General features: G+C 42.9%; 1 protein-coding gene across 4 annotated transcripts in view; it reads right to left on the minus strand.

Annotated features, from left to right (window-relative positions):
* Positions 1–24564, minus strand: part of WIPF1 (WAS/WASL interacting protein family member 1) — a 125118-nt gene that overhangs the window by 66660 nt on the left and 33894 nt on the right. Inside the window, exon 2 of one of the 4 annotated variants that reach the window (XM_045480255.1) lies at positions 14247–14489. The exons of the other annotated variants lie outside the window; for them this stretch is intronic. The gene's annotated coding sequence lies outside the window, so the exon portion shown is untranslated. The remainder of the gene's footprint in view (positions 1–14246; positions 14490–24564) is intronic. 4 annotated transcript variants of the gene reach the window in all.

The raw sequence follows: 24564 nt of genomic DNA on the forward strand, positions 1-24564 counted from the left end.
GTAAGAAATGAGGGATTTATTCTGTGGGGGAAGTGGGCAGGAAGGCATGTGAACAAATGCTAATGCATGTGACTGGGAGGTGACGGGCTACACAAGGTGCCGTGGGAATGGGCAGAGCAATGGACATGGAAGACGTCACAGAGGAGCTGACACGTGAGCTATGCCTGTGCTTGAAAGTAGTCTACTGGGCGGGGTGGGAAGAACAGCATCCCAGTCAAGGCTGCTCATCGGATGGGCCTGAAACATGGCGGCTGCACACCTGAACTCATCGAACCCTCACTCTCCTATGAGCAGACTGATGCTGTTCACTGGATGTTTCTTAGGCTGGTGTATATTCTGACTGGTTAGCACTTGTGTCTACCAGCTGTTTGATATTTAGATATCACCTCTGCCTATAAAGACATTATTATCTTCACTTAAATTTTCCAGAGGTTACAGAGCTGATAAGTTTGTGATTGGAGCTTTTAACTACAAACCCCACAAGGCAGAAACCACTGTAACACCTAGCATGAGGCGTTCTATTTCTTATTAACTGGTCAATTTTCAATTATGAGCTTATATTTCTTGTTCACTGGTCAATTTTCAGTTATGAACTTGAAAAGCCTGATGACTTTAAGAGAGAAGAACTGGTAGATTTCGGGGGCACCTGGGTGGCTCAGTTGTTTAAGCATCTGACTCTTATTTCAGCTCAGGTCACGATCTCATGGTTCGTGGGTTTGAGCCCTGTATTGGGCTCCACACTCACAGTGTGGAGCCTGCTTGGGATGGATTTTCTCTTTCTCCCTCTCTCTGTCCCTCCCCTGCTCGTGCTTATACTCTCTCTTTCAAGATAAATAAATAAAAAAAAAAAGAACTGGTAGATTTCTGTGGTGGGGATGCATGGCATCAATATGGCTAAAACAAATGTGTTATAAACCAAAATATGTGCTTGTTTATTAATGCACTAAACAGTACGATCTAGTGGCCAGTCTAATAACGACTATGATTTTGAAGTAATAATGAGGGCAAACGATATTTGGAGATATCTGAAATTGTACTGTATAAAAGTTACTCCTACTTTTTAATTGAATCATATTTGACATATAACATTATATAAATTTAAGGTGTACAATATGTTAATTTACATATTGTAATATAGCTGCCATTGCAGTAATAATTAGTACTTCTATCACATTATACAATTATCCTTTTTAGTAGCTGGAATAATTAATAGTCTCTTAGCAAGTTTGATAAGTATAAGAGAATATTTGAGAATATAAGAGAATGTTTGATAAGTATAAGAGAATATACTTTGATAAGTATAAGAGAATATTCACCATACTGAGTATTACATCTCTACGACTATTTACTAGTCATAGCATAAGTTATCTATTCTTATGCAACAAATTACCCCAGAACTCAGTAGCTTAAACAAACAAATATATTATACCAAAGCTTCTGTGAGTCAGGAATCTGAATACAGGTTAGCTGAGTGTCTTTGGCTCAAGGTCTATCACAGGACTGCAATCAAGGTGGCAACTGGGGCTGTGTTCTCATCTGAAGGTTCAACTGGGGGAGAATCTGCTTCTATGCTTATTTATGTGTTGGCAAGAGGAAGAGGTACTTACTTGTTGGCTATTGGTCAAAGGCCTCCTTCAGGTCCTTGCCATGTGGGTCTCTCTTCAAGGTAGCTTAAAACATGGTAGTTGGCTTCCCTCAGAGTGAGCAAGAGAGTGACAGAAAGCCCCCATCATGGACACCATAGCCTTTTTATAACTAAATCTCAGAAGGACATCTTATCCTCTCTGCTGCATCTCGTTCACATGAATCACTAAAACTAGCCCACATTTAAAGGGAAGGATTTAAACACAAGTATATTTAATTCCAGGAGGTAGGAATCATTGAGGGCCATCTTAGAAGCTGCCTACCATAGGGTCACCTGAGTGGCTCAGTTGGTTAAACGTCTGACTTCGGCTCAAGTCATGGTCTCATGGTTTGTGGGTTCAAGCCCTGCATCGGGCTCTCTGCTATCAGTGTGGAGCCTGCTTCAGATCCTCTCTGTCCCTCCCCTGCCTGCATGGGCACACACTCTCCCTCTCAAAAATAAATAAACATTAAAAAAAAAAAGAAGACGCTGCCTACCACCTAATGACAAAGTATCTATGACTTCTATCGGTGATGATACCACAAGTGCTGCTAACACTATTGTGGTTTGTGGGTACATTCACAATTGAAGGAAATGCAAAATTTCAGTTAGAGGTTAGTGAAAATAAAGACGTTTTATTCCCCCCACCGCCAACTCACAGACTTTAGGTTAAGAACTCCTGTGTTAAAGGATGCAGCGTATCTCTCACCATCTAAAAATCAGTCTGATGCTTTGTGGATAGGCACAAGGATTCCTCACATACCCCTGGAATCCACTATGTGTGGGCATTTACTGTGTTTGCAAAAGATTCCATTTTTGTTTGTTTGTTTTTAAACCATGCGGTACTGTTAGTCCAGCTCAGAAATAAATCGACTTTAAAAACTGTTCCCACAGCTGCAAAAGGCAAATGTTTGGCACTAATAAATCAGGATTAGTGGAGCTTGGCTTATAATGAACCCTTCACCTCCCCTGGGCAGGTGGTCACCAACTGATCTATGGGAACAAATAAGCCATGCTTTGAGGTAATAACCATTTTTCTAATGCTATGTAGGACTCGAGTAGAAAGCAAGTAGAGGGAGATATTGTATTCCTGCAAAATTCAATCTTCTTAAACTTGGAGGCCTCTGAAAACATGAATCAAAATTATGTTTCCAGGGCCACTTGCTTGACCTCTGCTTATTACTACCTTTCCCTTCATAACTACTGTGGGGGATTTTCCTTCTAGATAGTGAAGGATGCTATCAACAGGCCCATCTCAGAGAATCAGTGAACGTGGAGCCCAATTATACGTTTAAATTTTACCCTCTTGGACCCCAAATGAAATTTGGCATCACCTACTCACAGAAATGCCTTCACTGTTCCATTTTGGGGGGGTGGGGTGGGACAGGGGTTATATTCAAAATATGTAACAGCCAATAAGGCACAGTCACTAACCAATCAGAACGATGTCTCACAGTCCTGGGCACCCCATGCTGTACTAGGCACTAATGCTTAACTACTGAATTATGAGACAGGTCTTAGGGGTTGAAGGGTGCACTCAAGTTTCTGAGATCAGTGATGATTCATCAACTGGTACTGAAGCTTGTCAATATTTTAATAACCAACATGGCTGTACCACTGCAAAGAGTATCTACTGCTGAGGTGGGTGGGAACTGTTCCTCCCCCGGGTTCCCGTGGAGGGTTACTAGTGTGGGAGTTGACTCTGTCACCTTTCAGCACTCCATGTGGCTTCTACTGTGGGGACAGAGCCCAACCCTGCTTTCTGAGCCTTGAGCTGAGGTCTTGGAGTCTCTTGGAGTCCCCCACTCAGGTCTCCTCAAGGCTCGCTGGCTGTAGTATCCCAGCTCTCAGGCACCTGCTAGGAGCAGCCTGGGACAGCTGTGTCAAGCTGGCACCAAAAGACTTCTGTGCAAGATGGGGTTGGGTGTTTCCCTGCAGGTTTGATGGAGGCGCATGTTCTCTGTCCACAGGTGTCATACCACCCAAGAAGTCCCACCACTGTATGGGGTATAGGACAAAAAAAAAAAAAAAAAAAAAGAGACTTCTTTTTTTTTTTTTTCCATGTATCCTCTCATTGCAAGGATTAGTTTAACAGCTACCTGAAATTCCTGATTGGAGCCCCAGTGTTTTAGGTGTATTTGGATACATCTAAGAGGTCATTCTGCATTGTCTCTTGGTCTACATTATTTTACTTAAATGCTCTGGTTTGTTCTACTTTGCTCCATGCTTCTGGAAAGTGGATTAGGGAAGGCTTCAGATACAGACAGGCTTGGGTCTGCATTCTGGCTCTGTGGGCTGTGGTCCGGTCACTTCACCTCTCTGAGGCAATGTCCACTTCATACAGTGCCTCCCTCATAGGCTGGACAAAAGTCTAATAAGATGAAGACATATTTGATAGATGCTCTTCTTATAAACCGAGCACAAGATCAAGAATAAAAACATTTAGCGTGTATTTGGGGTAGGAAATGCCAGTGTACCAATCTAGGTACTTTAAAAATAGATCCTTGGGGCGCCTGGGTGGCTCAGTCGGTTGGGCGTCCGACTTCAGCTCAGGTCACGATCTCGCGGTCCGTGAGTTCGAGCCCCGCGTCGGGCTCTGGGCTGATGGCTCAGAGCCTGGAGCCTGCTTCCGATTCTGTGTCTCCCTCTCTCTCTGCCCCTCCCCCGTTCATGCTCTGTCTCTCTCTGTCTCAAAAAGAAATAAACGTTAAAAAAAAAACAAAACGTAAATTAAAAATAGATCCTTTTTGTTCACTCAAGCTGACTAAAAAGCAGACAAAAAGTGAATTTAGAGATTAAAATGGAAGTTCTGCGCAGACTTACAGCCAACTCATAAGAACTCAGAATTCCTCCTATTGAAAGAAGATAACATATCTTCTTTTCCCCCAGGAAAATAGCTAGCATAGGTTAATTCATTAATACTTACATAACGATCTAACATCTGTCTCAATGACAATAAATGCAATTTCAATTATCAAGATATTTACGTAAATGTAAAAAGATGAAAACCATAATATTTTCTCTACTTGTCTTGACATATATGCAAAGAAAAGCTTGATTTGTTTAGATATTGAGCATCTGAAAAAATAAACCTTGCTTTTGCCCACTTTGCTAACTTTTTTTTCTTAAAGTAATTATGAAATCACTGGGGCTTATGCAGCGAAATGCAAGGCCTGAAACAAAACTGACCCTTCCACTCTTGTTTACCCAAGTGAACATTGTCTGATTTCAGTCCCAGAAATCAGTCACTGAATAAGTCCTTCTGCAGAGTCTCATTCTGTGTTTTTTTTTTAATTAAAAAATTGTTTTTAATGTTTATTTATTTTTGACAGACAGACACAGTGTGAGCGGGGGTGGGGGGGGGGCGGTAGCGGTTGGGCAGAGAGAGATGGAGACACAGAATCCGAAGCAGGCTGAGCGGTCAGCACAGAGCCCGAGGCGGGGCTTGAACCCACGAGCTGTGAGATCATGACCTGAGCTAAAGTCAGACTGAGCCACCCAGGTGCCCCCCATTCTGCATTTTTAATAGGAGTTTTAGAAGCTACAGATGTATTCAGGAGTAAAATGAAACGATTAAGACCATTAAGAAAGATGAATTCTTCTAGGACTCTAACTCCTACGTTCATACGTGTATATCTCCACGTGATGTCTGTTTAGCAGACCACTCGGACCCAACAAATCCCCAAATAAACTCCATATGTATCTCCCCTACCCCTACCTGCTCTACTCACAGCCTCCCCCAGTCGGGTGGCATTTCCTTTCTTCCTTTGCTTCTTTGTAGTCTTTCTTGACTCCTCTCTCATGCTTATTATTGTTCAATTTAACAATTAACCTTGTTGGTTCTACCTTCAAAATAATCAAACTCAAGGCACCTGGGTGGCTCAGTTGGTTGAACGACCTACTTTTGATTTCGGCTCAGGTCATGATCCCAGGGTCATGGGATTGAGCCCTGTGTTGGGCTCCGTGCTGAGCATGCAGCCTGCTTGAGATTCTCTCTCTCTCTCTCTCTCTCTCTCTCTCTCTCTCTCTGTGTCTCTCATCCCCTCCCCCTCTTGTACACTCTCTAAAAAAAACTTTTAGTGAAAAAATTGAAAAAACACAAAATAACCAGACTCTAATTACTCCTCACCACAGCTAATGCTGCCACCCTGGTCCAAGGCACCATCATCTCTCATGGGAAGATTGCAACAGCCTCCTAACTGGTCTGTACCTTCTCTTCTTGCTCTCCTACAGTTTATTCTCAATATAGTAGCTGGAGTGTAAGAGCCAGATCATTGCCCTCCTTTGCTGAAGTCCTCCCAAAGCTCCCTCCTACAAAGGCCACGAGGCTTTCCAGAATCTCACCGTCCTCTTCTCCCCGCCTCACTTACTCTGTCCTCATCACACTGGCTTCTGTGATTCCTGGAATATGCTAGGCGCGCTCCCGCCTCGAGGCCCTTGTGTTTCCCCCAGGTATCTGCCAGGCGAATTCTCTCACCTCTGCTAAGTGCCACCCCTAACCACCACACTTTGATCCGCACGCACCACAGCATTCCTGCTTCTCCTCGCCCTGCTGTATTTCTCTTCCCACCGTGCTCATTACTTCCTCACATAACATACTATTTCATTATACATACATAAATGTGTTGTTATTGCCCACGTCCCCAACGAGAACAAAAGATCCACATGGAAGTTATTCGGTAAATATTTCTGAATTAAGGGAAAATGCCCTCCTCACAAAAAAGGCCAAAAGAAAACAACAACAACAAACCCATAAGACAACCAGTATCCAAAAAGGGTCTTACCATGTCCAATAGGACCCACAGATTATATATCATTTTCTTTTTATAATGCTGGTGGCTTTAGGAGGAGGAATGGAGAAGTAGGACCGGCACTGGGAAGAGGCTGCTGGTTTGCTCAGGAAAGACCCTTAAGAGGGGCATTACAGGGGAGGGGGAGAGCACCACACTTTGAGCACAGGGACTTTGTCACAGAAGTCCTAAAACCTCGCTTTTCTTTTTTTTAATGTTTATTTATTCTTGAGACAGAGACAGCGTGTGAACAGGGGAGGAGCAGAGAGAGAGAGGGAGACACAGAATCGGAAACAGGCTCCAGGCTCTGAGCTGTCGGCACAGAGCCCGACGCGGGGCTCGAACCCATGAACTGTGAGATCGTGACCTGAGCCTAAGTCGGACGCTTAACCGACTGAGCCACCCAGGTGCCCCCTAAAACCTCTCTTTTATCTGAGAGTTAGAGGGATCAGACCCAAAATGACTGACCCACATTACAAATTCACAGGAGGCTGCCGGGCACACTGGAATTTATAAATAATGGCATTTCTTTCCAGTGGCCATGTCCACTCTCCAGAATATACTCTTCTGAGGTGATGGTACCCAGGAAACTAATTTAGTGTGCAGAAGGCGGTTTAGGGATTTTGGAATCAGGGCTAAGGACGGGTAAGCCTCCCGAGGGCTACTCGGTTTGGGCCATGGTAAGCCATGGTCTTCATCTACGCTTCACAATGGACAACCCCTCTCAATCCATATTCATGTCCACATGACTCAGAGTCCCTCTTCCTGGTCAATCGTGGGCAGCCACTGGGAATTTTTCCTCTATGGATTTTGCTCTACGAGGATTTTCACTGTTCACTGGGCACAAACTTTCTCTGGGTAAGCTGGATTAGTTGTTTACATATATATATATATATACATACATACATATACTGAATCTCATACATATACTGAATGACTTCCATGTGGATCTTTTGTTCTCATATATATATATATATATATATATATATATATATATACCATCTGTACTATAATACTTATATTATGCTTATCTATACACTATCCATGTTGCTCTGCTGTTTTCCAGGAATTACATAAAGGTAACTTAACTGGAGTTTTGGGAGTTCATTAACTCCTCAGTCTCTTGGTCCACTCCCACTTGGCAGGAGTGTGGTCCCTGTAGATGGTGTCCCAGAAGGGCACCGACATCCAGACTCCCCGTCCTTGGGGCCTCTCAACCCTGCAGCGGGTGGACCCACGCTGCAGTCAGGAACCTTGGTCTATGCTCACTACTCTCACTAATTAGCTATTTTGACCAAGATAAATCACCTCTAACCTTTCCGGGCTTCAGCTTCCAAATCTGAAAACAAGAAGACTGAACTCCTGAAGGTCCCTTCTATTTCGAAAAACCCAGGATTGTATTTCTGACCTACCTCTTTAAGTTTTAAATAATGACAATGGCATCTGAAAGCCTCTTTTCCTAAACTTTTCCCAAGGCCAGATGTTCCTGGCACTGACTTAGGAGAAAAAAATAGTTTTTGAATAACCTAACATTTTTGTCTTTCAGAGCAAATTATCCTCTGGCCTTTTCAATTCTATTTCCCCTACTGCTCCCTCCGTATGAATCTTTAACAGAAGTTTTAAAAAAGTAAACTATCTACTCTTCCTGATTTGTCAGGGTTTATCTTGTAACAGCATTATTTTTTTTTTCCACTTTAGTATTCCTATATAAAACCTCTCCAACATTGTTAGTCCGGTAACTGTGTGCCTCAGCCCCAAATTGTCCCTGTTTTGCAGGAAGGTTATTAAATGCTCTGGGGACGAGGAACAAAAAGCTGAGAGACCGGGCTGGAGAAGGAAGCAAGCTGTCCATACAGGTAAGTGCTGGCCTGAATTTTCACGAGGTGAGGGGCAGGGAATGGCAGGAGAGTGAGAGGAGAAAGAAGAGGAAAGGCAGAAGGAAGGAGAGAGAGAGAGTGAAGGCACACATTGCTGGCTTTGAAAGAGGTTTTAGGCGAAGCCCTCGTGGCAGTTCATCAAGAATGTTCATTTAGTTAAATGACTTCTGGAACTGGGACTTTCCTAAGAAGCCACACCGCAGTCAGAAGGCAGAGTTGGAACTCCAATTCCCTTCCTCCCTGTGTAGCCTTCTGCACGGCAAGCTGGCGAGGTGCAACGCAGCCCCTCTACTGACCCCACACCCCGTTTTCAGGACTCTGGATCGTTCTACAGGCCTTTAAAGCCTATAAGAAAGAAAGACCAAATCTTTCTACAGCTGGCCTGGAAATCAAAGAAGTGGCTTCCGAATCACCATGTAATCACCATTTTGGGTAAATCAGTGATTTACCCAAAGAGTAGCAGTTCGTTAGCAAACCTCCAAATGAACCTATAGGTGTAATATATGCACAACCTCCTGGTCTAAGATTAGCTGCATATTCCAAATAATTGTAGGTCCCAAGATATCATCTAATGACTTTTGGTTGAGGAAATATATGCCCTAAAGAATTTTTGCCCTGTTTAAAAAAAAAAATATATATATATATATATTTGTATGTACCTGTGCATGTGTGTATGCAAACATGTGTCCTACTGCAAAGAAAAACCTCTTTGTTTTTTGTTTTTTTTTTTAATTTTTTTTTAACGTTTATTTATTTTTGAGACAGAGAGACAGAACATGAACGGGGGAGGGTCAGAGAGAGGGAGACACAGAATCCGAAACAGGCTCCGGGCTCCGAGCCGTCAGCACAGGGGCCCGATGCGGGGCTCGAACTCACAGACCGCGAGATCGTGACCTGAGCCGAAGTCGGCGCTCAACCGACTGAGCCACCCAGGCGCCCCAAAACCTCTTTGTTTTCAAGCCACACTAGGATTACAAAACAGTACAATGCGAGAGCTTAAAACATGACACATCATTAAAATCCAGACACAAACAAAAGTAGAAAGGAAGCCTAATTCCTACCAAAAAGTATCAAAACAGACTCTGGTAAATAACTTCTAATTAGTATTGAGAAATTACAGTGTTAGTGATATGTAAGCACCAGGTAGTGGAACCGGCAGAGTCCTGTAAGCCAGGAATAGGTGCCTCTTAAATTGTGTGGAGTGCACCATACAAGGTTCCGTTCAAGGGCTCATCTTTTCCCAGTTTATTAATTTCTGAAGTTTATTTATTTATTTTGAGAAAGAGAGAGAGCGTGCGAGAGAACGAGAAAGAGCATGAGTAGGGGAGGGGCAGGGAGAGAGAGAGAGAGAGAGAGAGAGAATCCCACTGATAGTGTGAAGCCTGATGTTGGGCTCGAACTCATGAACTGCAAGATCACAACCTGAGCCGAAATCAAGAGTCGATCGATGCTTAACCGAAGGAGCCACCCAGGCGCCCCACCCCGTAGTTTATTATTTTTGAGGAAAAGCCTTCTCTGTCCTTTCATAAACAAATAAATGCCACCCATTCTTGTCATTTTCTGATGCCTTTTTGGTGGGGAGGGGGACACGTAGAGGCTTTTTTGGGCAGGGGGGAAACAGCACCAACTTTCCAACTGGTGAAGAAAATGGGAAACTGAAAGGGCACAGTGAAAAATCAGCCAAGCATGTGGGCAATCCCTTCCTCAGAAACATCAGAGTACACATAAGTGTTAATGATGTTTTATTTAGAAGACAGCACCTTCAGCCAAAGAAGACCACAGAGCAGTGCATGAGGCTGTCCATCATAACTTCCCTACCATTTCCTTCCAGAAAATCTATAATCTAAACAAACAGCATGGCCATGGCTCCAGAATAGTCTTACTGCCTTGCTTCTTTTCTGGGACAACAGGCCAAGTCGTCTTTGGGTCCTTATGACCCAGAAGAAAAATACAACATTTTGTTTGAGGCATTCATGAAGGAAAATGATACTGATCTTGTAATCTGAGGTATCTTCAAGCCTGTGGGTTTAGAGGGAGGGTGGTATAAGAAGACATAATTACTGGATGATTCTCAGAAAGTGTGTTTATTCCTGCATGAAGTCTGGTTTAAGTCAACAGAACTGAGGAAAAGGCTTTTTCCTGAAGATTACGTAGTCAAAAAGTATAAATTATGGAAAGAATAAAAAGCATTACCCCATGCTATCTCTTCTGTTTCCTTTATTTTCCTTGCCTTCATCCTTGTCAGCTCTTGAAAACTGAACTGCTTATAAGCTGAAAATCACAGAGATTTTGTCAAGCATTCCAGAGTCAAGATAAAAATCAATGGTGTTGAAAAAAATCGCATTATTGAGCCTCCTGGTCTTTTTCAAGAGTGTATACCACGAGAGCAACTGGCTCGTAGCAGATGATGTGAACATTAGAGCACATACAGTACTTTAAAGAACTATTTATACTTTATAGTTCCCTAATGGTTACAATATGTAAACAACTCCTATCACTCAACAACAAAAACCAAACAACCCCATTTTAAAAATGGGCAAGGGACTGAACAAACATTTCTCCGAAGAAGATATACAAATGGTCAACAAGCATATAAAAAGATGCTCAGTGTCGCTAATTCTTATGGAAATGCGGATCAAAACTACACGATATCATTGTACACCCATTAGGATGGCTGCTATGAAAAAAACCAGCAACCAGTACTGACTAGGATGTGGAGAAATTGGAACCCCCGTGCACTGTCAGGGGGACGGTAAAATGGTATAGCCGCTATGGAAAACTGCATAGCAGTTCATCAAAAAATTTAAGACAGAATTACCAGATGATCCCTCAATACCACTTTTGGGTATGTATACAAACAAATTGAAAGCAGGGTCTTAAAGAGATATTGGTATACCCGGTTCACGGCAGCGTGATCGACAAAGGCCAAAGGCGGCAGCAACACAAATGTCCTCTACAGATGATTGGATGAAGAAAATGTGGTGTATACACATCATAGAGTAGTAGTCTCAAAAAAGGGCGGGGGTTCTGACACATGCTACAACATGGGTGAACCCGGAGGGCATTACGCTAAATGAAATAAAGCAGTCACAAGAAGACAAATTCTGTATGATTCCACTTCTACAAGGTCCTCGGAGTAGCCAAACTCAGAAACACCAAGTAGAATGGTGGTTGCCAGGGGCTGGGGGAGAAGGAAATGGGAAGGAGTTGTTTAACGGTTTAACGGTTTACAGAATTTCCATCTACACACTTCATGATGAAGATGGAAAATTTTAGGTGATGTCTGTTTTAACACAATTAAAAAAACCCACCACCTGTGGCTCCCAATATTTCCCAGCATAATGGTGACGGCAAAACTGTGATACTTTACCCACATCCAGAAACATCTCTCTGAGAAGCCCGGGGCCGGGGGGGGCTGGGCCTCCAGACTTGGTGGTGACCACTCAAAAAGATGACCAATGATGAATTCAACTGTGAAAGCTGCACTCATCAAAGTTTTATTTTTTTCTTTTCTTTTCCCTTCCAGCATGAATGTTTTGTATATCTCACCGGCTTGTCCTTCTGGAACCCAGGCAACCCCATTATCCGTGGAGGCTGGCTCTGAGGTGTTACTCTACTACCCGGCATCCTGGGGAGAAGAAGCCTGCCTATATGTCAGGGTCTAGGAGAAGAGGAATTTGCAAAGTCAGTCCCCTTCTTCTTATTTAGAGAATTCAGTAACATGTCTAGACAGTCCTCCTTCCTCATAAAATTCACAATTTTCTCTCCAGATAAAAGGTGACTATTTATCTCTTCCTGCTTTTGACCTTCAAACTGAACTCGGTGTTCAACTTGGCAGTAATTCCTGTCTAAAAATGACGAGCTAGAATAATAGTCCAGGTGCTCTCCACCATCTGACACGATCTACCACCCTGTGCTGTTCCATGTCCTTTTTTTCCAGAACCACTTCCAGGTCTGGGGCTCAGAGGCACTACATCATAACATCATAAACCTTTTCTTGCACTTACAGCACAAAGGAACACCCCAAAGGTGGAAAGCTGGAGAAGGGGGTGAGAAATTGGCTAGGGAGAGAACAGATGCCCCCAGAATAAACGGAAACAGCTTTTGGAAGGATGCATTAATAAAAGAGACATTAGGGTCCATCTGGAAAATATTCTAACAAAAAAAAACAAAAACAAAAAAAAAAGCCCTTTTCTACTATGTGCAGCAGATTAGCAGAATGCAAAAGTCCCTGAGCAACAAAGCTCTATGACCAACTGAAAAAGCAAAGCAAAACTGAAAGAAGAGCTCCTTCTAGGGATGTCCAGCCGCCACGAAGTCGTGAGCCTCTTTTTGGTCTCAGGGGCACTCCTAGTGCCGTGTGCAAGAGACCTTCCTGGTGTGTGTGCAGTTCCCCTCTGGTGTGTGTGCGTCTCCTTCAGGCACTGATTTGCGCACAGGGCTCCAAACACCAATGGCGTCCAACCTCCCCTCCACCCCCAACCCCGATGGAAAGGTGGGCTGCCTCTCCGAACGAGTGCAGGGGTTCTGAAGCCACTGGGGCCGAGATCTCCGACTTGGAATCCAGCCCTATTCTGCGAGCCTCCCCTCCATTTTCTTGCACAACATGGTAGTAAAAAATGAAAAAAATGTGGCCATCTGAGGACATAATCAACAATGATTTTTCTCTTTCATCACTGTTCTGGTTATTTTGCACTACTGGGATGTAAACAACACGTGAGTCCTCTAACCCCTCACCCCTTTGTTGTTTTTTCAGTGCAGACACTCTGGAGAACACCGTGGGCTAGAACGACAAGAGGAACCAAGAAGCTCCCAACTCGACCTCTCTTCCTTACTCTCCCCACCTCTATCAACACGTTAACGCAGCCACGGAAGAAATCTAGTAGGTTTTCAAAAACATCCAGAAAAAGACTCAGCACCCTCTCTGGCCAACCTGTTCTAGTGCTTGATAACAATCCAAGAATGCAGTAACTTCCTCCCTCTAACTCAGATTCGAGACACTCTCCTTTTTCGTACAGGTCTGAAAGTATCAGGCCCTTGCGGAAGAGCCTTTTATTGACCTGATGCTCTTCATTAAACTGTCCCTCGCCGGCCACAGGATGAATAACCTTGGACCATTGAGCTGTTTCTAGGCTCTAACTTCCAGTGCTTTAACCGTCCCTCTGGCTCGGCTCTAGACTCTTCAAGTCCTCCTTCGTACAAGTAGCACGGCTTGTGAAGACACACAGCTCTAGTGATGGTCCCCACCACATGGCTTCTTCGGGCGCTGCGCGGTGGGAGCCTGGGGCCATGCGCGCAGGCAGGGGACTTCCTCACCTCACATTCAGGCTGTCCCCGACCCCCTCTTCTCTACCCTTGCTTTAAGTTAGTAGAAGAAAGAAAGGAAGAAAAAAAAGGGAAGGAAGAAAAGAAGAGGGCAGAAAAAATACAAAAGGGAACTAAGATGTATAAAAATATGAGAAATGCATTGTAACAGGAAATACAAGCCAAAAGATTCATTTTACCAGATGAAAAGTACACAAAAACAACATTTTTGCATTCAGACTCGCAGCATGTTTCCACACATAATATTTCAGTATTTTCCACCGCCCTTTGAACACCCCACGAGTGCCCGCAAACACAAGCTGATTTGTCCTGTTTGAGCTTTATGCTAATAGGTAAACGTGAGGAGAGGCTTATAGCTGAATTCCATGAAATAAGTTATTGCATGAACATCTGAAGGTTGTTTTTTAAAGGTAAAGAGGGAAGCAAGAGATTCTGAGAATTTCATTTTCACAGTAATGGCTCGATGTTTGTTCCTCTAACAAAGTGTGGCTTTCAGCTATGCCCTGGCTCTCACATTCAAAGCCAGAGCAATTTCTCCGCATTACAGAAAGACAGTTTAAGGAAAGAGAACAAGTTAGGTAGTTTAGAGTGGCTATGGAAGATTTTTCAGGGGGGGAAAAAAGCACTAACCTGTGTTGTTTTAATCCGCCGAAAACGACAAGTTCTCAAGTTCCCCTGCAATCTTCTAGCCAGTTTCCTGTAAATGTCGCATGTGACATTATACTTCCTCACTGCACCGTCTCTGCCTGCCTCTCTAAGTGGTCAGAGGCATGTGATAAGATCGTCTCGTTGCTTGCTTCACACTGGGGTAACCCTGCTTCTAAAGGAGACTTTGTCACTCCAAAGGGGTCCCCCAGCTTGCTTGAGGCATCCCTAGGACACAGGTAAAGAGGAGATAAGCTTGGGAGAAAGGCAGAAAAGAATAATGTCTGGACTCCTGGCACTTGTGATCTGGCAAGGATCAGGGGTAAGGGAGAGATGGGGAGTCTGGAGCCCCAGAGTCGTGGGGTTGGGGCAGCAGCTGAGAAGAGGCAGACTGCTCACAGCACAGCCCCGGGGGGGCTCTCCAGTCATCTGGACAGGGCCCCGCTGTGGCTGCTCTCAGGACTCCCCAGGAAGGGCCAGCTTTGGGCCATGGCGCTGAGCCCAGGAGGTCCCCAGGCTCCTCTCCGGAGGGCACCACCACGGAGAAGCACACCCAGGGCTCAGCTCACACTTCTGGATCCTGCAGTGACAAGACCCACTCACCCTGAATCTCCCCAGCCAGTCTCAAGTTCACATCCAGTCTTTTCAGTCCTGCTGTCAGGCGGTGTGCCCTAATTCTTGGTTCAGCAAACAAAGCCACGGTCCTCTCTGCCTCCCAGGCGAAATAACGGGCAGACATCCCCCACTCCCCCCCCGGATTGTCTCCGAAATATGCCAGGGTTTTGGTTTCCCTGTGGGATGGTAGTGGGTTCCTGGAGGTATGTGAGTCCCGGCAGTGGGGGGCCTTGATGCTGGCCAGGCAAGAGCACCAGGCGAGTGCCCTGGTGTGAACCTCTGTGCCCCCAGCGGAGGGGCGACTGGAGAAGAGCTGAGGCAGGACGGTGCCAGAAGCCAGGGTGCCGTTTCTAGCTTTCTTGTTCCTGTGGTCAGTGCCTTCCTTTCTCCTTCCATGATTCCTCTAGCTCTGTGGAGGTCCACACACATGGAATTTGTGGATGTAGGAAGTGGTGCGTGGGAGTTAAAACCATGTCCTGGACCGAGCGGAATATTCTGCAATTTGTACAACCTGACTCAGTACAGAAACCCCAAAGTTGTTTCTATTTGGCTACCCTAGCATAATTCTTTTCTTTAAAATGCTTTTAAGAGGATTTTTTTGTTTTTTAGAAAGGTAATTGTAGAAAACCTCACTGTTCCAAGTCTTGAAAATATTACCCTCTAATTCCCCAATGAAGTTTTCGATGTGAGAACACAGAGTAAGGAAACGAGTCCTGGGATCAGGACTCTGGACAACTGCGAAGCTCTTATGTCTCACCACTTGATTGCACTTCTGGCTCTGAAAACGCGCATTAACTGGCCCACCGGTCTGACAGCTGATGGCTGGTTTTCTGATTGAACTATGCAGTTAGAGTAGCCAGTTGAGTCAAGACAGCTATAAGCATGACAGTGGGTTTAAAATGGGAATGATGGTACAATTTTGCTATCTTAGAAAAACAAAATACTACACAGATGATAAACAATGATGACTTCACGTGAACGCATTTAGAAGTGTCGCATTGTGCGTTAAACTGCCAGTTCCATTTTTCAACTAAGCAGTGACATATGTTCTACTTAAGCCATGCTGTGTGGAATTTTTAAAGGTCTTAACAAAATGCTTTAAAATTTTCCTTTAAAATCCCTAACCTGGCCTCCTGTCTGTGAATTTTTTTTTTTCATTTGTTTTGGCATTTAACAAATTTTAGCAGACTTTGTTTTTTAGAACAGGTGTGAATTTACAGAAAAATACAGAGTTCCCACTCATCTGCACCCAGTCTCCCCACTATTAAAATCTTATATTTAGTATGGTATATAAGTAACAATAAAACAGTACTGAATTTTTTTTTTTTTTATGTGGGTCACTTTTGTTTTGAGAAAGAGAGAGAGAGATAGTGTTCAGGGGAGGGGCAAAGAGACAGGGAGAGAGAGAGAATCCCAAGCAGGCTCCACACTCAGCCCTGAAGTGGGACTCCATCCCACGACCCGGAGATCATGACCCAAGCCAAAATCAAGAGTTGGACACTCAACTGACTGAGCCACCCAGGCACCCCAATACACTGTTATTAACTGAAGCCCACAGTTTATTTAGATTTCTTTAGTTTTTTTTTTTTTCCTAATGTCCTTTTTCTGTTCTAGGATCCCATCCAAGACATCACATTACATTTACTCATCACATCTCCTTAGGCTATTCTTGGTTGAGACCGTTTCTTAGACTTTCTTTATTTTTGATGACCTTGACAGTTTTGAGGAGTACTGATTAAGTATTTTGTAGAATGTCCCACAATTGGGTTTTATCTGATGTCTTTCTCACGATAAGAATGTACTTACAGATTACTTGTTGGGTTTCTCCTCCTTCCTTACTGGATGCTCTGCAAGGAAAATCTTGAGGGTGGAGTATCTATGTAAATTATTTGGAATTCTTCTGCATGGAAGATTTGTCTCTTCTCCCCATTTACTAATTTATTCAATCATTTATTTATATAAGTATGGACTCAGAGATACTGATTTTATACTTTGGGTTACAATTCAGCACCACTTTATTTATTTTGTTGTTCAAAGCGTTCTACTCTTGACCACTGGGAGCTCTTTCAGTCGCTTACTGGGCTCCTCTGACATACTCCTATCAGTATTTTTTGAATTTTGTTCTTGTCTTGACAAGAGAATGAAAGAAAATACATCTATGGCCCTGAAAAAAAAGGGTTTTTTTGCCTTCAATTTTCCTTAGTTCTGCCCCACGTATTAGTAAAAATCTTTTAACTGCTTTCATAAAATTAGTCCTCGCCTCTACCAGCCAAGAAAACACCAAAACACCAACTGAGGTGAAATTCTGCATTTCCTTAATTCCAAGATGCATGTTTGTGTTGGTAGTGGTTTTTTTCCTTCAGATTTTAACATTCCTGGAATCCGAGTGTACATTAATATCATGTCTTCTCTCCCTGCCTCCTCACTTGTCATTAATTTGATGGTACACCTTATAGTTGATGGTGTCTTGGGAATGGAGAAAGCAGAGCCATCAAGTAGTTCTTGTTTGGGCCACAGACAGCATTTAACTACTTTCACAGATTCTTCCCCCCACTGAACAAATATTTTGATTAAAGTGGTTTGATTTGTGGCATCTAAAGATATTTTTAAAAAACCCAAGATTTTTATCTACTCCTGGACGCATTCTAACTTTACATCAAACCACAAAATCTCATCAAGTCCTAAATACAGATAAAAGGTGGGGGGGGGTTGTTCCCATTTTTTTCTCTGGGTTTACTCTCTGACCCCCTTTGTGTTTACCATGTCACTTTTTCAAGACTTCTCAAATCCATCATCGTTCCCGAGGAGCCCAATGTTGATGCCGAGGGGTGGGAAGGATGAGGTTTCACATTCATGGTGATGATGGGTAATGGTGCTTACCGGTCAGAGGCAGGTCAGGAAGGATGCTGTGATTCTGCCTTTCCTACTCAGGGGAGCCAACCAACTGTAGAATGGAGAACTGACCATTCCTTTCTCTGTGCCTAGGATCTTCTCTTCAGCTCAAGAACCACTACTGCATTAGCAGTATCATTCTTAACAGATTTGTTTTTTTCCTTTTAATGGATGGAGACTTGTTCAACCATTCACCATGGGCATAGTTCCCAAATAGTCACAGGTGAAATGCCCCATCTCTTCATCCAGGTGGGCAGAACTTGGCCACTCTAAACACTAGTTTCTGTCCCACTCCTGGGTATGATGTACTAAGATACTGATGGTGCCCTAGTGATCTCAGTAGCTTCCATAAGAGACTGGAAGAGATGCTATACTGACTTTTTTTAGTCAGCCATCGACTAAGCCCTGGCCACCAGCCACTTCCCAGATCCCCACTTTACAGACAAGCTAACCAAGTTAGAAAGGCTAAATAGCCTGTCCAGGGCCCCTTGATAACTGTGAAGCCAACATGTAAATTCAGCTCTGCCTGAAGCCAGAGACTCAGGGACTAATGCTACTCTTGCCATAGACAGGTGTACCACTTATAACTCATAAGTAGGCACGTTACTCAACACAGTCCTGTTCCCTAATTATTTCCTGCACGTGCTTTTCACCTTGACTACACCAAAGTGGCAATGAGGGCAGGGACAGAGTCTTCTATTAACTCAGCTTTCCAGCCTTAGCTCAGTAGCTTTCCTGTTAATCCTGTACTTTTGCTGTCCTGCCAATCTTTTTTTTTTTTTCTAATTTATCAGAAAATTCAGACTTTTTCTTTTTTGAATTTTGATTTTTTTGAGGAAGAGAGAGAGGTGGGGGGAGAGGGGCAGAGGGAGGGAAAGAGAGAGGAGAGAGAAGAGAGAGAGAGAGACAGAGACAGAGAGAGACAGAGAGAGAATCCTAAGCAGGCTCCATGCTCAGCACGGAGCCCAATGCAGGGCTCAATCCCACGACACCTGGGATCATGACCTGAGCTGAATTCAAGAGTCAGATGCTCCACCAAATGAGCCACCCAGGCACCGCTAGACTTTTTCTAATAAAGGTAAATAATTTACCTTCTCTATTTCCCTCCACTACTGTGTTTTACTTTATGTTTCACTTATTAACTTCTGAAATACAAGCTTGTCTATTTCCAGTCCTTTTAAATAAAATCCTTAACTTTTAATCTAAGTATATTTTTAATCTTATCTCACACATTTCAAGGCATCATATTCTCACCGTTAATTTTAGAACAGCCTATAGTTTCAGTAGTGATAACCTTTTTGACCCAAGAATTAGTTAAAAGGGTCCTATTTTAGTTTCCAAGTGCTTGGATGGAGGTGAGGGCAGAAGCCATCTTGTGTTAATTTTCGATGCTATGTTTTTTGTTATATGTGGCTAGTACATCTACTCTTTGGTTAATTAAAAAGTTTCTTTGTGGTCTAATATTTCATCTATTTTTGTAAATGGTTCATGTCCTTCTAAATATTTGTGTGTCTTTCCTACTTGTTGGTTTAGGTTGATAATGATAACGATGTTATTAAAATCTTCTTTTCCTACTTATTTTTGCCTACTTGATTAAATTCTGAAAGCATTTTGTTAAAGTCTCCCACTATGATTATGGAAAACTTTACGTTTTGAAATTTTTATCTGTTAATTGTTTTATTTGCGTTATTTATTTTTTTTAACAGATTTTTGTTTTCTCTAACTCCGTGCTAAGATGTTCAGTGCACAAAGGTTCATCATTATGGACTCTTTTTTGATTTGTATCTCTTATTCTTCTATGTCTTGTTTAGTATTTCTTTTTACATTTAATCCTACACATTTTTTTAAGATTTTTTTTTTTTTAGTTTACTTATTTGAGAGAGAGGGAGAGAGAGTGAAAACGCGCACGTGTGCACAAGCAGGGGGAAGGGCAGAGAGGATCCGAAGCAGGCTCTGCACTGACAGCAGAGAGCCAGAAGCGTGGCAGGAACTCACAAACCGTGAGATCATGACCTAAGCTGAAGTCGGACGCTTAACCGACTGAGCCACCCAGGTGCTCCAGTCCTACACTTTTTAATATTAATGCTATCATCCCTATTTTTGTTTTGTTACTTAGCATTCACCAGCCTGTATCCCTTTATCTTCTTCCTTTCTGTGTAATTTTGCTATACATGTGACTCTTGGAGACAGCATATAGCTAGGTTATCTTTTTAATCAATGTGAGAGCCACTGATAGAGGAATTTAAGCTAGGCACTTTTACTGTTGTATGTTTGTCTTATTGTTGCCATTTTATCATTTATATTCTGTTACATTGTTTTCTTCTTGTTTTTTCCCCTTTTCTTGACTTTCCTTGATTGACCATGCTTTTTATTATTACAGTCCCCTCTACTCCTGGCTACATATGTGTGTGTTTTAATGTGTAATGGTTGAAAAAATCCTACCTATAAACTTTGCTCTAAAAATCAAGTATAGATGACCTTTCCTGGTAAACATCAGAGAACTCCATAGTAGAACCCTGTTAATTGGCAAGGTCAGTCCATTGTTCTGGGAAATTTAATGGTAGTTTCATGTTAATAATAGCAATTTGTGTGTATGGGAGGGAGATAACATTACACAGATATCAGAAACCCTTCTAAAAGAGTATGTTGCCAGGTGTCCATTCATTTTCCTCCCGCCCTTCCTATAAGAAGGACTAGCTAGCCATAGCTCTCACAAATCATGTGGGTAAATGTGGGGTAGTGGGGCAGCCAAGAACCCAGTGTCTGGGAGACAGCTAGGAATATCCCAGGGAATGCTTCTGCAAATGCAGGGATCTGAGACATGCAGGCATTTTGGAGATCTGTAGAACCTATCTATAGAAGGGAGGCTGCCAGTGTGGGTTTCCAGCAACCTCACTTCCAAGCACTGGACTTCATCATTAGCTAAGGAATCTATCCTAGAATTAGGTTAAGAGTCCAACAGTAAGATCACAAGAATGTAAAGATATCCTCTAAAGAAGTGAGGAATTCAAAGGAGAAAATAACGTTGTTAGATATGCTTAGAGGCAATAATTCTGTTTCCTAATGTCTAGTTACAAAGCACAGAAATCAACAAGAATCTACATCTTTCCTTCTTTTGAAAATTAGGTAGTTTCTACTTTTTTAAAGCCTTGATGTCAGTGCAGGGCTGATGGGGAAATTCTGTCCACAAAATATCTAAGTTGGAATTGTTTTTATGTATTTGTATATGTGTATGTGTTTGAATGAAGGTTAACATTAAAATTCCATATTTGGGGCGCCTGGGTAGCTCAGTCGGTTGAGCATCCGACTTCAGCTCGGGTCATGATCTCACAGTTCGTGAGTTCGAGCCCCGTGTCGGGCTCTGGGCTGACAGCTCAAGAACCTGGAGCCTGTTTTGGATTCTGTGTCTCCCTCTCTCTCTGCCCCTCCCCCGCCATGCTCTGTCTCTCTCTCTCTGTCAAAAATAAATAAACATTAAAAAAAATAAAGTTCCATATTTAATTTCTCATGGAGAAACGCAGGATAGCGTGAAGGAGGGAACAGGCATAAAGCTGTGGCAACTGTTTCAAAATCTGCCCGTGACTCTCAGTTTACTGGACTAAGATCCTCGTTTGGACTTCAAAAAAGTGATAAAATACCGAAGCATTTCTGTTCTTTTTTTAAAAAATTTACTTGGCTGAATTTGTTATTTTTAAAAAATGCTTAGCTATTATTTTGAGACAGAGACAAGAGCATGAGCGGGGTAGAGACAGAGAGAGAGGGAGACACAGAATACGTAGCAGGCTCCAGGCTCTGGGCTGTCAGCACAGAGCCTGACACAGGGCCTGAACCCACGGACCTCGAGATCATGAGCCGAGCTGAAGTCAGATGCTTAACCGACTGAGCCACCCAGGCGTCCCAAAGTGTTTCTGTTCTAATGTAACATATTTTAAAAAATTAATTTAGCTTCATAAACATTTTATGAGTTAAATATTGTTTGTAATTATTCTCATAAATCAAAGGGGAGACTAAGTTCCCAAGAGTTGAAAGGATTTGTTCAAACGAGTAAATAAGTGATAGAACTGGGATTTAAACCCAAAGCTTATGACTGCAAGTCCAGTGTCATTTCCAGCATCCACCAAAACCGTCTCCTTGTGGCTCTGTCTCTGAAAGAAACGTAACACATGCACACCACACGTGTGTTGTCCAGGGAGGAACTGCAATGAGGCACGCCCTTGGCAGTAGGTGTTTCACAATGTAGGCCAAGCAGTCCAGCCAGACCCCAGAGCAATTGTTTCTACACTGACCCTGGGGGATGTGGGGAGCATTATGTCATGCCAAAGGCTTTCCTCATTAGCAATCATGCAAAAACATACCATGCACCATGTTTCTGAGCCATTGGAGCAGCTAAAGGGAGATGAAAGGTCAAGAAAGTTCTCTTGCAGAAGCACTGCTCTTTGGTACGTTTGTTTATGCCACTGTAATGTAACCTAAGCCAGGATGATCAAGACCCCTGAAGATCTGTCTTCAAAGCCAGAGCCCTGCCCAGCATAGTGACTCTTCTCTGGCATACCTCAGGGCCTGGTGCCAACAACCAAACTGGCCCTTTCCAACATCATGCAGTTAAATTCCAAATAACTCCTCGCTCATCTTTTTGTTGATCAAAACATTGAAAGGATCTGGAAAATTCCCTTGTTCATAAAAAGAACTGGCTAGGGACACATAGGAAACCTTGCCATTCACCCAGGATGAATTTTTTTTTTTATTTTTTTAAAGTTTATTTATTTTTGACAGAGAGAGCGCATGAGCGGTAGAGGGGCAGAGAGAGAGAGGGAGACACAGAATCCGAAGCAGGCTCCAGGCTCTGATCTATCAGCACAGAGCCCGACACGGGACTCGAACTCACAGACCGCGAGATCGTGATCTGAGCCGAAGTCGGACGCTCAACTGACTGAGCCACCCAGGCGCCCCCACCCAGGATAAATATGAAGAAGCCTCATAAATACAGAACTCCAGAGGTAGTGGACAGAACCAAGATACTCTCACACATTTGTTGCTCCTTCCTTTTAGGCCAAATAGAAAATAGAAGAATACAAGGCTATGTAAACAATTCAAAAGTGTACTAAGCGTATTGGGAGAGATCACGAATGGGTATTATGCAGATTTGTGGCTGTGATTCAGGATCTGCATTTCCCTCTCACACACACATAACATGGGACCAAGAGAACACCTAATTAATTGGCTATTTGCACAGTCTTCCTATTCAGACGCATCCCCCCCCCCTTCTACAGTTAAGAGCACAGAGAATAGGGGAGAATTGGTAAACAAGATCATGTCACTCCTAAAAGGAGAGATTCTGGAATCAAACTACCTGGGTTCAAATCCCAGATCCATTACTTACTAGTTGCAGTGAATTATGCTTTCGGGACCCAGTTTTCTCCTCTGTAACATGGGGATAGTTTTATAAGCATTCAATGTGATGCTGCACTCAAAGAGCTTAGCCAGTGAGGGATGTAAATGGTGGCTTTTATTGCTGTCAGTATGTGGAAATTTTATTATTAGGAAATTCTGTATCAGAATTTCTCATAAGGAATGCAACTGGAGTCAAGCAATGAGCTTTATTTCTGAGGGTGCTGTGAAGGCAGGAAATAAAATTCAGGATTCAGGGGCAGTGGAGCTACAGGTCATCCAGTCATCCTAGAGAGGCACAGTCCATCCAGGAAGCAGAACAGAAAATCTAGATGATTACTTTGAGCCTGGACATGGGATAGCACGTATGCTTCTAAATTTGGAAGAGTGGGATGTATTTGTGTCTGATCAAAAATTAGGAGGAAAGGGGGATGTGAATTTTATCTCCATCAACTTTTTAAATTTTTTTTTTAATGTTTATTTATTTTTGAGACAGAGAGAGACAGAGCATGAACGGAGGAGGGTCAGAGAGAGAGGGAGACACAGAATCTGAAGCAGGCTCCAGGCTCTGAGCTGTCAGCACAGAGCCGGATGCGGGGCTCGAACCCACGAACCGTGAGATCATGACCTGAGCCGAAGTCGGACGCCCAACTGACTGAGCCACCCAGGCGCCCCTCCATCAACTTTTTTAAAAACAAGGGAAGTTTCATGGTCAGTGAAAAATGATGTGGATGAGAGAGACAAAAGAGAGTTTTTGCAGCAGCCATGAGTGCAGGTGAAGACTAGTCCATATGGAATTTTGGAGAAGCTATTTATGTGGTATGAAGTGTAAAACCTTTACACTGTGCCTTTTAGAAAAATTTCAGTGAAAGAGATGTTATTCTTCAAGGCTTTCTGGATTTCTGATGTTTTCTTTCAACGAGACTCTGGGCAGAATCTGGACCAAGTGGGGTCTTAAGATTTATTCAGGTTATAATTAGAGTGTTGGTAATACCCAGCTGAGCAACATCAAACTCAACCACATGTGTTTATCATATATTTTCTGGATTATGATTTGGATTTTGAAGTGCCTGGAGACAGGATGAATTACAGGATTCTGTAAAGGAGGTAAACTTTCAAAAGATAAACATCTCTTAAGATTTATTGATTAATTACTCACAGTCATTCTGAACAGGTAACTCTACATTTTGTTATTTCAGTATCTATTACTTTCTTTGCCTTTGAGCAACTTCTAGAAATAAAGTTGGTGCTCTGGGAGGTACCTAAACTAAAACAAGGTGCTATTTACTAAACTACCATTGCGTATCTCTCAATGATATACTGACTTACAGTGCTAAAAGCAACGTGATATCCACCAATTAACTTCCAAGACAAATTTATGTACAAAAATGATCAAATCTCTCTGTAT

This window comes from Leopardus geoffroyi, chromosome C1 (genome assembly GCF_018350155.1).
Source record: "Leopardus geoffroyi isolate Oge1 chromosome C1, O.geoffroyi_Oge1_pat1.0, whole genome shotgun sequence".
Taxonomy (NCBI): domain Eukaryota; kingdom Metazoa; phylum Chordata; class Mammalia; order Carnivora; family Felidae; genus Leopardus; species Leopardus geoffroyi.